We start from the raw sequence: 15,079 nt of genomic DNA on the forward strand, positions 1-15,079 counted from the left end.
CTCTCCCTCTCCCTCTGCTCCTCCCCCCACTCGCACATGCACGCTCTCTCTCTCTCTGGAATAAATAAATAACATCTTAAACAAAAAAGCAGAGAAATCGTTTTAAATTTTAATTTAAACAAATAAATTTTCTAATTTTTTATTTGAAAAACTTTTACTCAAAGCACTCTTTACACTCAAAGGTCACCTAAAACAAAGTAAATTAAAAAATAAAAAACAAAAAAATAAACACTTTAACATGAAGCAAATTTTGCCTCTTTAATCAGATTATATAAAATCGGTGTAACTAATTTCTACAAGGATCTAATCTCCATGCTTAACTTTCAATCAGTTCTATCTATGCAGCTGATTAAGTACCATCATAAGGCCTTGCCATAAGCAGAAAAAGAAACCTGATGCCTTTTGTTTTTCCAAACACCCCCTCGCAGGAAACAAACAAAAAACCCGGTCAAAATATTCTTAAAATTTTGTGTGTGTGTGTATTTATTTTTATGTCAGAAATATTAAATATTTGTTGTCTCATTCTGAGATTCAAATATACATATGCTGAATCTCCTTTTCTGATTTCCACATTTTCTTTTAAGATTTTATTTATTTATTTGACAGAGAGAGACAGCGAGAGAGGAAACACAAGCAGGGAGAGCGGGAGAGGGAGAAGCAGGCTTCCCGTGGAGCGGGGATCCCGATGTGGGGCTCGATCCCAGGACCCTGGGATCATGACCTGAACCAAAGGCAGATGCTGAACGACTGAGCCACCCAGGCGCCCCTCCACATCATTTTTTCTAATGTGTTTTAAACTTTATTCATTTTGGTAAATTCTACCCACTTTTTTCTTTTAGCTTCTATTGTCCTTTATTTTGTTTTCCACAGTCTCTACTGTCCCTTGTGATCCTTCTAATTTCGCCCTTCTTTCAGTGATGGTTTTATTTTCTTAACCTTATTTTTCTTTCTGCTCAATTAGCTTACATTGCATTTTCTCATGCAGTCACGCTATCTCTTCCTGACCTCTTTTATCACTGCTTTGTGCTCTCAGTGGTAAATATTTCCAAAAAGGGTTTTAAATTCATAGCAAAACAGCTGGGCATGATTTTCATCTACTTTACAGAAGTAATTTTTCTGTTGAGCATTCATCTGTCCTTTGTTTTGCTGCTACTTTCTTCCTTTTTGATTCTTGAGTGGTAGCAGTAGTGTTTAGCTGAAATCCTTTTGATAATTCATCTTTAAAGGAGGTGAGGTTCTTTTGGACAAGCTATCTGTAAGAGATTCATGCAGAAGGCTATCGTGGTTCCAGTTCTTGACCAGCTAAACTTTGTCTTGATTCAAGGTTTTATATGAGAATCATTTAGGTTTTTTGTTTGTTTGTTTACTTTTCAACAGCCAATGAAGATAGGCAGCCTTGAGGTTTTCACAATGCAAAGACATCTCTTCCCCTACTGCTAGGAGACAAATGTAAAAATGCCTTGTTTGTATGATTCTTTGTTTGACACCTGATATTCTTTCCTTTGTAACTTTCAGCAAATTTAATGGCACGATGTGTGAACTTGGTTGACAGAAAGGGAATAGGGTATTTTTTTTTTAAAGAGTTTATTTATTTATCTGTCAGAGAGAGAGAGAGAGAGAGAGAGAGCACAAGCAGGGGGAGGGGCGGAGGGAGAGGGAGAGGGAGAAGCAGGCTCCCTGCTGAACAAGGAGCCCAACACGGGGCTCGATCCCAGGACGCTGGTATCATGACCTGAGCCAAAGACAGACACTTAACCAACTGAGCCACCCAGGCATCCCAGGGGAATAGGGTATTGTAAAATTTATATTTTTGGTTTCTTTTTTAATTTCTAGATTATTAATCAAATCATTTATTTTAATTCTAAAATTAGTATTACTATTATTATTTAAGACAAAGGTAGGTTTTTTTTTCAAAGTTCTTGGCAAATTAACTTAAACCCTCCCAAATATTTCATGGCAATATGGTGCAGAGATAAAAGAGATAAAATCGCTTTATTTTATCTCTGCGCCGGAAGAGACAAACACTCTTCCACCTTCCCTCTTACCCCAAATCCCTACAAATGACAGGGAAAGAAAAATTAAAATCTGTAACAGTGCCGGAAAGCAAGAGAAAAGAAAAACTCCTGAGCCATTTCTAACAGCCAGAAAGGAGATAGGACTGGCTGAGGAAAGAACTGCTGCGAACTGGATGCTCTGCAAGTGTCCAGACTCAGAGGCGATGCATGCGAGATGGATGCTAGATGCATGGACCGCCTTCCTCCTCCTGCAAAGACCCTCTTCCCCGTGGTCAAGGAGCAAGTCGCTGAGGCATCTGCTCCAGGCTGGAGAAGTGACTATGGAGAGTTAAGCTGCCCCTTGCAAATGGTGTCACGCCAGCCAAGCAAAGTGGTCCTCGCTGAGGGTATGGATGCCTAGCGTTCTACATCCGCTAACCCATCCTGTACCTTCTCCCCATCGTGGAAGACAGACCTCAACAAATACTGTACCCACACCCAAAACTGCCAAATATATGAGGAAAATCAGTGCCCATGAAAGAGAGGTACCAAACTTCATTCACACAACTAATACTGGAGGGGAAAAAATGCTTAATAGAGCAAATAAAATGAGGCTTTAATAGAAGTGAAATTAATATCCTCAGAAGAACATCATAACTATGAAAAAAGAACAGGTATTATAAAAATGCAACTTTAGATCTTAAAAATAAAAAATGTTGTTATTATTGCAATAAAATTCAATATATCGGCTGAATGATAGAATGGACACAAGGGAAGAGCAAGTTAATAAGCTGAATACCCAGCCCTAAATGCAGCACAACAGAATGACTGGGTGGGAAGTGTGACATAAAGGTTGAGTGTTGAGAGGGGTGCCTGGGTGGCTAGGTCGGTTAAGCATCTGACTCTTGGTTTCCTCTCAGGTCATGGTCGTGAGATCGAGCCCTGCATCAGGCTCCATGTTCAGCACAGAGTCTGCTTAAGATTCCTTTTCTCCCTCTCCCTCTCCCTCTGCCCCTCCCCACTGCTCCCTCTCTCTCTCAAATAAAGAAATCTTTAAAAAAAAAAAAAAGAAGTTGAGGCTTGAGAGAAAGTCCCAGAAAACCTTGAATCCACCAAATAGGAGTTCCAAGGAAAAAGAGAAAGAGGACTCAAAAAATAATAATAAAAGCAATGACAGGAGAACATCAAAAGAAGTGAGTCTCCAGATTTAAAGGGACTAATAAAAATGAAGCAGGAAGAGAAACAACCATAGATATTAAAGGGGTTCAAAATAAATCTCCCCAAAATGTGTCACTTTGGCACGTGGACTATTTTAAAATGAAAACAGTCAAGACCCAGCAAACTCAGGAAAAACTTTTACTACTCCCTTAACGACCTGAAAGAATTTAGATAGGGGCCTGGCCCAGAAAGAACTATTACCAGAGATAATTTGTTTTATCTGAATGACAGATCTGTATGGCAGGGCAAACACCTAATTCCCAAACATCCAAATAAGCTTGAAAAGTAGAAGGAAATTTTTTTCCTCCCCAATAATCTGTTCTTATGAAATATTAAAGGAGAAGAATAATCTTAAAAGCCTTCAAAGAAGAAAAATAATTATCTGCAAAGAAGCAAGAATCCAACTGGTGTTAAATTTTATTATAGCAATGCTGGATACAAGAAGTCAATAAAGCAAACTCCGAAAGCAGCAAATGAAAATAATTTGAATCTAATTTAACTTTGAATCTAAACAACTAAAATATCCACCAGTAACAGGATGATTAGATAAGATAGAGTATATTCATATGACGTGCTATGATTCGGCAGTTAAATATAATGCCATCTCTAAGACATATTGTTAGTGAAAAAGCAAGTTACAGAAATATAAATGTCAGTCATGGTTCAACCAGGGGAAACAGAATCAGTAAGAAATATATAATAGGAGATTTATTGCAAAGACTTGGCTTATGCAATTATCAGGGCTGGCTAGGCAAGTTGGAAAATCACAAGGCGGGCCTTCAGGAAGGGAGTTATCTACAACTGTCAGGCACAAACTGAAACTGCTGCCCCCAGACAGAATTTCCTCTTCAGGGAAGACTAAGCACTGTTCTTAAGAGCTTTCAGATACCTCAATCAGTTCCACCCAGATTATCTAGGACAATCTCCCTTCCTAATAAGTCAACTGGTTATGCACTTTAATCACATCTACAAAACACCTTCAAAGCAACACCTAGATTAGCGTTTGATGTGATAACTGGGAATTATATAGTCTTGCCAAGTTGACACACGAAACTGACCATCACAACCACATGTATATGAATGTATATACACATTTGTATTATGATACTGATGCACTATGGGACTGTGTGTGTCTATGTTTCTATGGAGACAGAGAGTTGAGGAAGGATGCACACCAAATGGTAACAATGAAACAGTAAAAACTGAAAAGGGGGAGTGGTGTAGGGCAAAGAGGAGATTCATTTCTTATTCTTTATAGTTCTGGTGGGGGATGTTGATAAGGAGGGAGACACACACGTCCAGGGACAGGAGGAAGATGAGAAAGCATTGTACCTTCAGTTTAATTTTTCCGTGAACCTAAAATGATTCTAAAAAGTAAATTCTATTCTTTTTTTTTAAGATTTTATTTTATTTTTTATTTTTATTTTCATTTTTACTCATTTGACTTTTTTTAGAAAAAGAGAGCATGCATGAGCAGGGATGGGGAGAGGCAAAGGGAGAGGGAGAGAGAGAATTTTTTTTTAAGATTTTATTTATTTGTCAGAGAGAGAGAGGGAGAGAGAGAGAGCACAAGCAGGGGGAGGGGCAGGCAGAGGGAGAGGGAGAAGCAGGCTCCCCGCTGAGCAGAGAGCCCGATGCGGGACTCGATCCCAGGACCCTGGTATCATGACCTGAGCCAAAGGCAATGCTTAACTGACTGAGCCACCCAAGCGTCCCAGAGAGAGAGAATCGTAAACAGGCTGCACGTCCAGCACGGAGCCCAACATGGGGCTTGATCTCACAACCCCAAGATCATGACCTAAGCCAGAATAAGGAGTCAGATGCTTAACTGACTGAGCCACCCAGGCACCCCTAAGATTTTATTTTTAAGTAATCTCTACACCCAACGTGGGGCTTGAATTCACAACCCCGAGATCAAGAGTCCCATGCTCCCCCGACTGAGCCAACTAGGCGCCCTGCTGTTCTTTTTTTTTAATGACAGATTACTTACCAAAAAACCCCCCAAACAACAATCAGGTTGGTAGCAGAGCTCTAATCAGCAAAAATAAATGCCAAAAGGTAGCAGGAAAATATCTTTTACATACTAAAGAACTCAGAACCTAGAATTCTATGTATAATAAATTATTCAAGAAGGAAGATAATTCAATATATATTCAAGCATGAAAAAATAAGAGTTTACTCCTCACTGACATTTCTGAAGAAACTGCTGAAGAATATGTATGCATCAGCCATAAAACTGATTCAAAGAATGAAGGAGGAGATTCAATGGTGAGCAAATTCATTTGAAAAACACAGCTAAACTAAATGGAGTATTGAGTGCGAAAAAAATAACCACAGTATGGGGTGCCTGGGTGGCTCAGTTGGTTAAGCGTCTAACACTTGATTTTGGCTCAGGTCATGATCTCAGGGTCCTGGGATCGGGCTCCATGTTCAGCAGGGAGCCTGCTTAAGGATTTTCTCTCTCCCTCTCCCTCTGCCTCTCCCCATCCCATTCTCTCTCTCTCTCTAAAATAAAAATGAATAAATCTTTTTTTTAAAAGATTTCATTCATTTGACAGAGAGAGACACGGCGAGAGAGGGAACACAAGCAGGGGGAGTGGGAGAGGGAGAAGCAGGTTTCCCACAGAGCAGGGAGCCCAATGTGGGGCTCGATCCCAGGACCCCGGGATCACGACCCAAGCCGGAGGCACATGCCCTACAACTGAGCCACCCCGTCGCCCCCAAAATAAATAAATCTTAAAAGGAAAAAAAATAACGACAGTAATTTTCATGGACGTGTGTAAAAATCGGAATATTCTAGATAACAACACTAGGAAAGCTGAGAGCAGGGTGTTTCAACTTGAAATAAAAAAATATAAATATTTCCGCTGCTTTTGGAAGAGAACAGCTAATAACTAACCTTAGAACTTGTTGGAGAGGGGCACCTGGGTGGCTTAGTTGCTTAAGCGCTCAACTCTTGATTTTGGCTCAGGTCATGATCTCAGGGTCATGAAACTGAGCCCTGGAGTCAGGCTCCCCACCCAGTGAGGAGTCTGCTTCTCTCCCTCTCCCTCCTCTCCTTCTGCCCCTCCCACTGTATGTGTGCTCTCTCCCCCTAAAATAAATAAATCAATCTTAAAAAAAGGAAAGAACTTGCTGGAGGAATGTAAAACTAAGATACATGTTAAAAATTTAAGAGTAACTTTTAAAGCAAACCATGAGAATTAAGGAAAAAGTGCTACTCCAACAAAAGGAGCAAGAATAAAAGTAGAAAAAGCAAGTAGGGATAAGAGCTTGGTAAAAAGATGACATAAGATAGGATAAATTCTAAGGAAATTAATAAATTTTTGAAAATTTATCTTTAGAACACTACCCATCAAAACCTATAGGGTCATTAATCCAGTACGTAAGTGAAAAGTCATAGTTTTACATGCATTTATTATAAAAATCATGACCTAAGCCAGAATAAAGAGTCAGATGCTTAACTGACTGAGCCACCCAGGCACCCCTAAGATTTTATTTTTAAGTAATCTCTACACCCAACGTGACTTCAGCTGTCAACTTAAGTCAGAAAAAAATTTAAAAAGTTGGAAGGAGGAAATCAAGGCAAAGGTAGAAATTAAAGAAACAATGATCAAACCATTTTAAAATAGAGTTCAACTGCAAAATCAAAACTTGCTTCTCTTAAGAGAGTAGTAAATAAAAAATAGCTTTAAAAGCCTTCCTAAGGAAAAAAGATAATAGACACAGATTAATATTAAGAATGGAAAACGGGTCAGAAGTACAGAAAAAGAATAGATTTTTTTTACTTTAAAAAAAATGTTTGAAAATATTACCGCAATTTAAAAATTAACGTCAAACACATTTTTAGAAAAATTATCAAGTTGGCCGAAGGAGAAATTTAACACCTGATTCACCCGATACTATCAAAGAAATTGAATTGGTTGATAAAAATGTCCATCTCTTAAAGGCACTAGACCCAGAGAAGTCACAGGACAGATTTAGCAATCTTTGAAGAAATAGGTTGTTTCTGGTCCGCTGGGAAGAAGGCAGAGTAGGAGGGCCCTAAGCTTGCCTCCTCCCACGGATACAACTCGATAACACTCACAGCAATGTAAATCACCCAGAAAACGACGCAAGACTTACACAAGAAAGAGAAGAAGTCACATTGAAGAAGGTAGGAGCTAAACGGACCGTGGACGTCCTTGGTGGAGAGGGAGCTGGTGGTGCAGAGAAGGGTACAAAACAGACTTGCACACTGGAGAGCCCACAAACAGGGAGGACAAATCCCCAAAATATCTGCCTTTGAAAGAGAGAGAGGCCGAACTTCATGAGTTCTTATAACTAGTGGGACTTAAAGCCTGGAATCTTAAAAATTGGCAGGCTCACCTCTGGGGAGCCTGGAGGGTGTTAGAAAGCAGAGTCCCCACCCTTAAAGAGACAGCCAACAAACAGCCCATGCAGATGCAGCACCAGAACCAACAGTTTGAAAAACAGATGGGGCACACAGGAGGGAGAGTGATTTCCTCATATCAGAATGTGGCCCACAGAGAGAAGGATCATGGGAAGACCCCTCCAGGGACAATGGAATCGCAGGTGCCATTTCCCTCCCCCTACCCCCCAGAAAAAACAATGGCCATCTGTGGGAACAAGCGCTGTGTCAATACATGCTACCTAACTTGTTTGCACCAAGCCCCCAACCCCTTGCTTGGGCAGATCTGCCCTTCCCAGTGCTGCAGGGCCCCTCCCCGAGAAGACCAGGCCACCTGTCCACCACATCTCCAGACCAGCACATTTTGCGGGACCTCAGTTCCTGCAGCACCAGGGGCAGGTCTCATTTTCAAGGAGACCACTACACACCTTGATAAAATGCACCCCCACCACTGTTGGGGACCAAACACTGCCCACAATAGGCAAAGAGAGCCTCTGCAGACAACTGGACGGAAGGAAAAAGAGGCCAAGCCTCAACAGCAGAGCACACACAACACAGAGGAGACACTCCCTGAAGCCCCAGGGAACAGGGGACACTGCACTGCAAGGCACTACAGGACCTCTTCTTCATAAGGCTACTATTGTTAAGAGCAAGAGAAGCAGCTGATTCTCCTAACACACAGAGACAGACACGGTTAGACAAAATGAGGAGACAGAGAAATATCTCCCAAATGAAAGGACAGCGCAAAACCACAGTAAGAGACTTAAGTGAACTGGATATAACTCTGATAGAGGATTTAACGACCATAAAGATATTCACCGGACTTGAGAAAAGAGTGGAGGACATCAGTGAGACCCCTTAACACACAGATAAAAAAGAACCAACCAGAGATCAACAAGACAATAAATGAAATTAAAAATATACTTGGTGGAATAAATAGCAGGCTAGATGAAGCAGAGGAATGAATTAATGACCTGGAAGACAGAGGAGTGGAAAGTAACCAAGGTGAGCAAAAGAGAGAAAGAAAATTATGCAAACTGAGAACAGTCCTAAGGAACTCAGTGACTCCATCAAGCATAGTAACATTTGTATTGTAGGGGTCTCAGAAGAATAACAGAAAAGGTGGCAGAAATTCTATTTGAAGAATTAATAGCTGAAAACGTCCCGAATTTGGGGAGGGAAACAGATATCCAGATCCAGGAGGCATAGAGAGTGCCCCAAAAACTCAACCCAAGAGGCTGAGATAAAGAAAATATTTTAAAAGCAGCAAGAGAAAAGAAGACAGTCACTTACTAGGGAAAACTCATAAGGCCATCAGCAGACTTTTCAACAGAAACTTTGCAGGCCAGAGGTAGTGACATGATATATTCAAAGAGCCCGGAGGGAAAAATATGCAGTTAAGAATACTCTGTCCAGCAAGACTATCATTCAGATAAAGAGTTTCCCAGACAGGTGTGCCTGGCGGCCTTGGTCAGTTAAGCCTCCAACTCTTGATCTCAGCTCAGGTCTTGATCTCAGGGGTGTGAATTCAAGCCCCTCATTGGAGTCCATGCTGGGTGTGGAGCCTACTTTAAAACAAACAAACAAACAAACGGAGTTTCCCAGACAAATAAAAACTAAAGGAGTTCATGGCCACTAAACCAGCCCTGCAAGAAATATTAAAGGGGACTTTTTGAGTAGAGGGGAAAGACCATAAGGGAGAATATGAAAAGCAAAAAAACACAAAAGCAGTAAAAATAAATATTTCTGTACAAATCAGTCAAGGGATTCATAAAATGAAAGGATGGAAAATATGACACCACATACCTAAAATGTGGAAGGAGAGGAGAAAAGAATGGGTTTTAACTTAAGCGACCATCAACTTAATATAGACTGCTATATACAGGAGATGTTATATACAAACCTAACGAGAACCACAAATCAAAAACCACTAATAGATACGCAAAGAATAAAGAGAAAGGAATCCAAGAATATCACGAAAGAAAGCCAACAAGCAAGAGAGGAAAAGATCAAAGAAAATCTATTGAAACAACCACAAAACAAGTAACAAAATGGCGATCGGTACGGAGATCTATCAATATTTACTTTGAATGTAAATGGACGAAAGGCTCCAATGAAATCACATAGGGTGACAGAGACCCATCTGTATGCTACCTACAAGAGACTCAATTCAGACCAAAAAACACTGCAGATTCAAAGTGAGGGGATGGAGAAATATTTATCATGAAAATGGAAGTCAAAAGAAAGCTGGGTAGTAATACTTAAATCAGACAAAACAGACTTTAAAACAAAGATTGTAACAAGAGACAAAGAAAGACACTGTATAATAAAGGGGACAGTCCAACAAGAGGATATAACAATTGTAAATATTTTTGCACTCAGATCCATAAGTCAGTTAATAAAAAACATAAAGGAAATAACTGATAGTAATACAATAATAGTAGGGGACTTTAACACCCCACATACATCAATGGATAGATAATCCAAGCACAACATCAACAAGGAAACAGTGGCTTTGAACGACACACTGAAGCACATGGATTTAACAGACATTCAGAACATTCCATCCTAAAACAGCAAGAATACCACCTTCTTTTCAAGTGCACAGGGAACATTCTCCAGAAGAGATCACATATTAGGCCACAAAACACGTCTCAACAAATTCAAAAAAATCGAAGTCAGACCATGCATCTTTTCTGACCACAATGTTATGAAACTAGAAACTAACCACAAGAAAAAGTCTGGAAAGAGCACAGATACATGGAGGTCAAATTACACGCTACTAAACAATGAATGGGTCAACCAAAGAAATGAAAGAAGAAATAAAAAATTTCATAGAAACGAGTGAAAATCAAAACACAATGGTCCAAAATCTTTGGGATGCAGCAAAAGTGGTTCTAAGAGGCAAGGTTATAGCAATACAGGCCTGCCCCAAGGAACAAGAAAAAAATCTCAAATAAACAATCTAACTTTTACCTAAAGGAGCTAGAAAAATAAGACCAAACAACATTCAAACACAGCAAAAGGAAGGAAATAATAAAAATTAGAATAGAAATAAATGATATAGAAACTAAAAAAACAAAAGAACAGGTCAATGAAACCAGCAGCTGATTCTTTGAAAAGATCAACAAAATTGATAAACCTCTAGCCAGACTCATCAAAAAAAAAAAAAAAAAGAAAGAAAGAAAAGAAGAAAGAGAGAGAGAGAACCCAAATAAACAAAATCACTAATGAAAGGGGAGAAATTACAACCAACACCACAGAAATACAAATATTTTCAACAGAGTATTATGAAAACCTATATGCCAACAAATTCAACAATCTAGAAGAAATAGATAAATTCCTAGAAACATATAAATTATGAAAAGTAAAACAAGAAGAAATAGTTAATTTGAACAGACCAATTACCAGCAGTGAAATTGAATCAATAATCAAAAAACTCCCAAAAAATAAAAGTCCAGGACCAGACAGCTTCACAGGCAAATTCTACCGAACATGTAAAAAAGAGTTAATACCTATTCCTCTCAAATATTTCAAAAAAATAGAAAGGGAAGGAAAACTTCCAAATTCATTCTGATGAGGCCAATATCACCCTGATACCAAAACCAGACAAAGACACTACAAAAAAGAGAACACAGGCCAGTATCTCTCATGCAAAAGTCCTCAACAAAATATTAGCAAACTGAATCCAACAGTATGTTAATAAAAAAATCATACACCACAATCGAGTGGGATTTATTCCCAGGATGCAAGGGTGGTTCAACAGTCCCAGAACAATCAACATGATATGTCACATCACTGAGAGAAAGGATAAAAACCATATGATCATTTCAATAGATGCAGAAAACCCATTCAACAAAGTACAACATCCATGCATGATAAAAGCTCTCTGTTAAGTAGGTCTACAGGGACTATACCTCAACATAATAAAGAACTTATATGAAAAATCCACAGTCAACATCATAATCAACGGTGAAACAACAGAACTACCCTTTGATCCAGTAATTGTACTACTGGGTATTTCCCTCAAAACACAAAAGCACTAATTCAAAAGGATACATGCATTCCTATGTTTACTGCAGCATTATTTACAATAGCCAAAATACGGAAGCAGCCCAATGTCCATCAACAGATGAATGGATAAAGAAGTGGTATGAGTGTACACACACACACACACACACACACACACACACACACACACACAATGGAATATTATTCAGTTATAAAAAGGAATGAAATCTCGCCATTTGCAACGGCATGGATGGAGCTAGAGAGTATAATGTTAAGCAAAGCAAAATAAGTCAGTCAGAGAAATACAAATACCATATGATTTCACTCACAGGTAGAATTTTAGAAACAAAAGAAACCAGCAAAGGAAAAAAAGAGAGAGAGAGAGAGAGAGAGAGAGACAAACCAAGAAAGAGAGTCTTAACTATGAGAATAAACTGATGGTTACCAGTGGGGAGGGGGGGGTGGGTGAAACAGGTGGTGGGGATTAAAGAGTACACTTATCATGGTGGAAAAATAAAATAAAATAAAGAAAAAGAGGGGGGAAAAGAAACAGGTTATTTCTATCTTATATAAACTTTTGCAGAGAATAGAAAAAGAGAGAAAATTACCCTTATAAGGCTTGTTAACCAAATTGGACCATAAAAGAAAATTAGAGGCCAATCTCACCTCAACATGAGTGCAGTATTGCTATATAAAAGTTAGCAGATGGAACCTGCATTATATTCTGACATTTAGGGTTTTCAAGCATTTTTTTCCCAAGATTAAAAAACAATAATACCATTTGCCACATACATAGATGAAGGAGAGACTCCATAGGTTCTTCCCAATAGATTAACTCACATGATTTGATAAAAATTTAACTCCATCATGAAAAAGCAACTTTGTAGCAAACTTTCCTTACCTTCATAAAGGTACAAAACTAAAACAAACAAAAAATCCCACTCAGTGGTGAAAATATTTCTAATAATAATAGTCCTTACTGAATTTCATGTTTTAAATAATTTCACGTGTATTCAATAATTTAATCCTAAGAACCCCAATAGCAAGGTATTATCTTCTCCATTTGACAAGTGGAAAATGTGACAGAGAGAGGTTAAGTAACTTGCCCACAATCACACAGGTAGTAAGAGGTAGAGCTGGGATGTGAACCCAGGCACATTAGCCTCAAAGTCCGTCCATACTTTTAACCAGGATGCCATAATTTCTTGAAAAATATCCAAAACCGCTTAATTTCCACTGGCCGTGTAGACCATGTACTCCTGGGTTGAGTGTGGATTCTGTCTAGTCCTGTTTGAGCAGAACTTATGTGGGCCCTAGAACTTGTGTCTTAGGGTCACTTTCCGCTGAGGTCCCCATATCCATTTCAGCGGTAGAGTCACCCTCAGTAGATTCCTGAACAGAAGCTGTTATTCATGCTCCTAAAGTCTATGCCCCTTGGGGTCTAGCAAGGATCAATACTTCTGCCATGTTCTCTCCCCACCAAAACTAATCTTTTTCAGCTTTTGGATTTTTCTCTACTCTTAAGAACTTACTTCACTTCAGTGGGAGGCAGGAGATCTTCCCTTTCTCACATTGCTTTCTGTGGTGGAGATCCAGGACATAGACTACCCGCTCCTCCGGGCTGCATTTGCTCTACTCTTTTTAAGAAGGTTCCCTTAGTTTTAGAAATGTTATCCTGCCCCTCAGAGTGATCCCTTTCCTTCTCAAAAAACCTGTAAGCAGCCCTGTTTGGTGGCACTGAGTGCTCTCCCTTTACTATTTCCCCTTGATTTAAGGCTCAGACATTTGGTTTGCTAACATAGTCTTCTAGTTTTGTTTTGGGAAGGCTCCCATAAGACAGAAGTATAAAGCCAAGGAGTTACTGAATGATCCAATTACCCACTGCTTACCGAATCTTGCCCACCTTCACCTCCATTGGATAAATTCATACTCTCCCAGTGGACTTCAAGTCCAGGGTCAATCACGTTCGTCGCCCCTGGTTCCTTGTCACATTTCTCCTCTTACCTGTGCTTCTCTTTTGAGAAGATTTAACTCTAGAAATTCTTGGTCCCCTAGGGCTCAGGAGATACGAAAATCTTTCCCTAAATAACTTCATCACTTTGAGACCGACTTAATAATATGCGAAAGAGTCTAATCTAATTGCCCACGTTCTAGACCTAAAAGTCTACTCAGATTTTTTGTAACCACTGTGACTAGGTCTCCCGTTCTTCAAGGGAACATCCCCAAGGGCACCTGCAGTTACTCAGGTATCCCGTGGATTTGTGCTCCCTCTGGGAGCATTAGTCTGGTTTCCTCTGTTTCATTTTTTAAGACTCTAGTCACTCTCTCGAACCTATTAATTTTTAATTACCCCCTCCCCCTTTAAAGTCCTCCACAGTCAGCTGTCAAGTCTGGTTACTGTTGCTGTGTTTCCCTTTCTGTACGTTGAGCGTGGCCTTCAAGATCTCCGCTTTCCTGTTCTGTCTAATGTGCTCTCCCAAATTCCAACAATTCCTTTAAGGAAATCTTAATTTTTCTTTCTCTCAAGCATTCTCTAGCTTGTCTTCTGCTATTTCCTGAGCCATGTTTTTGGGCATCGCTATAGTATAAAAAATGAGAAATTCACCTTATTATATAAAAAGGAATTTAATGAAGGTCAATGATAAAGTAACTACTTCGAAGAGTTTTACCAGCAGCACTGCGAACCCCAAGCCCATAAAAACCTGAGTTCTCTTGCTTCCAAGAAGTCAAACCCCAAATGCACAAGTACTTATCAACCTTCTGCTTGTGTCACAGTTGCTAATGTCCCACTGAACCAAGTAAGTCACATGGCTAAACCCAGAGTCAATGTGGGAGGGAACTATGAAAAGTCATAAATACTGGGAGCCACGATTCATTGGGGACCTGGGTAACTCAGCCAGGTAAGTGTCTACTCTTGATTTCGGTTCAGGTCATGATCTCAGGGTTGTGAGATGGAGTCCCAAGTCAGGCTCTGCACCGGGCATGGAGCGTACTTGGGATTCTCTCTCCCTCTTCTTCTGCTCCTTCTCCCTCTCATTCTGTCTCTCAAAAAAAAAAAAAAAAGTTTCTTCCCCATCACTACATTCATGATCAATTCTTGCTGCTGTCCTTTCTTCAGTTTCTTTCTTAATTATTCATATTTCAATTTTAGAGCCTCTTCTCAATGGCCAATCGTTTTATTAAATCTTTAGATTTCAATCTAGAAAAGGAAAACCGAGTGACTTCATAACGCTCTGTGACAGATTATTATGCGAGTTAGGACGAATGGCTATACTGTTTTAATTCCAGAAAGGAAAAGGAAAAAAGCTTAAGATAGGGCAGGTGAAAAGATGCAAAAAAATACCTGCTGTCTCAGTTACAACACAGACATCTGGGCAGTCCCTACGGGATCCACAGAATATATTTCAGCCCTTATGTCTGCCGTATTTGAATTATATCATTTCTA

The 15,079-nt window shown here is 39.5% G+C and overlaps 1 pseudogene; it reads left to right on the top strand.

The window, feature by feature from the left end:
- Window positions 1-2,229: 2,229 nt before the first annotated feature.
- The window catches only part of LOC148163648 (patched domain-containing protein 3-like), a 34,720-nt pseudogene continuing 21,870 nt past the window's right edge, over window positions 2,230-15,079 (top strand).

This window comes from Eumetopias jubatus, unplaced genomic scaffold (genome assembly GCF_037043125.1).
Source record: "Eumetopias jubatus isolate StellerSeaLion01/CBP00866 unplaced genomic scaffold, mEumJub1_p1.0 scaffold_8, whole genome shotgun sequence".
NCBI classification, from domain to species: Eukaryota; Metazoa; Chordata; class Mammalia; order Carnivora; family Otariidae; genus Eumetopias; species Eumetopias jubatus.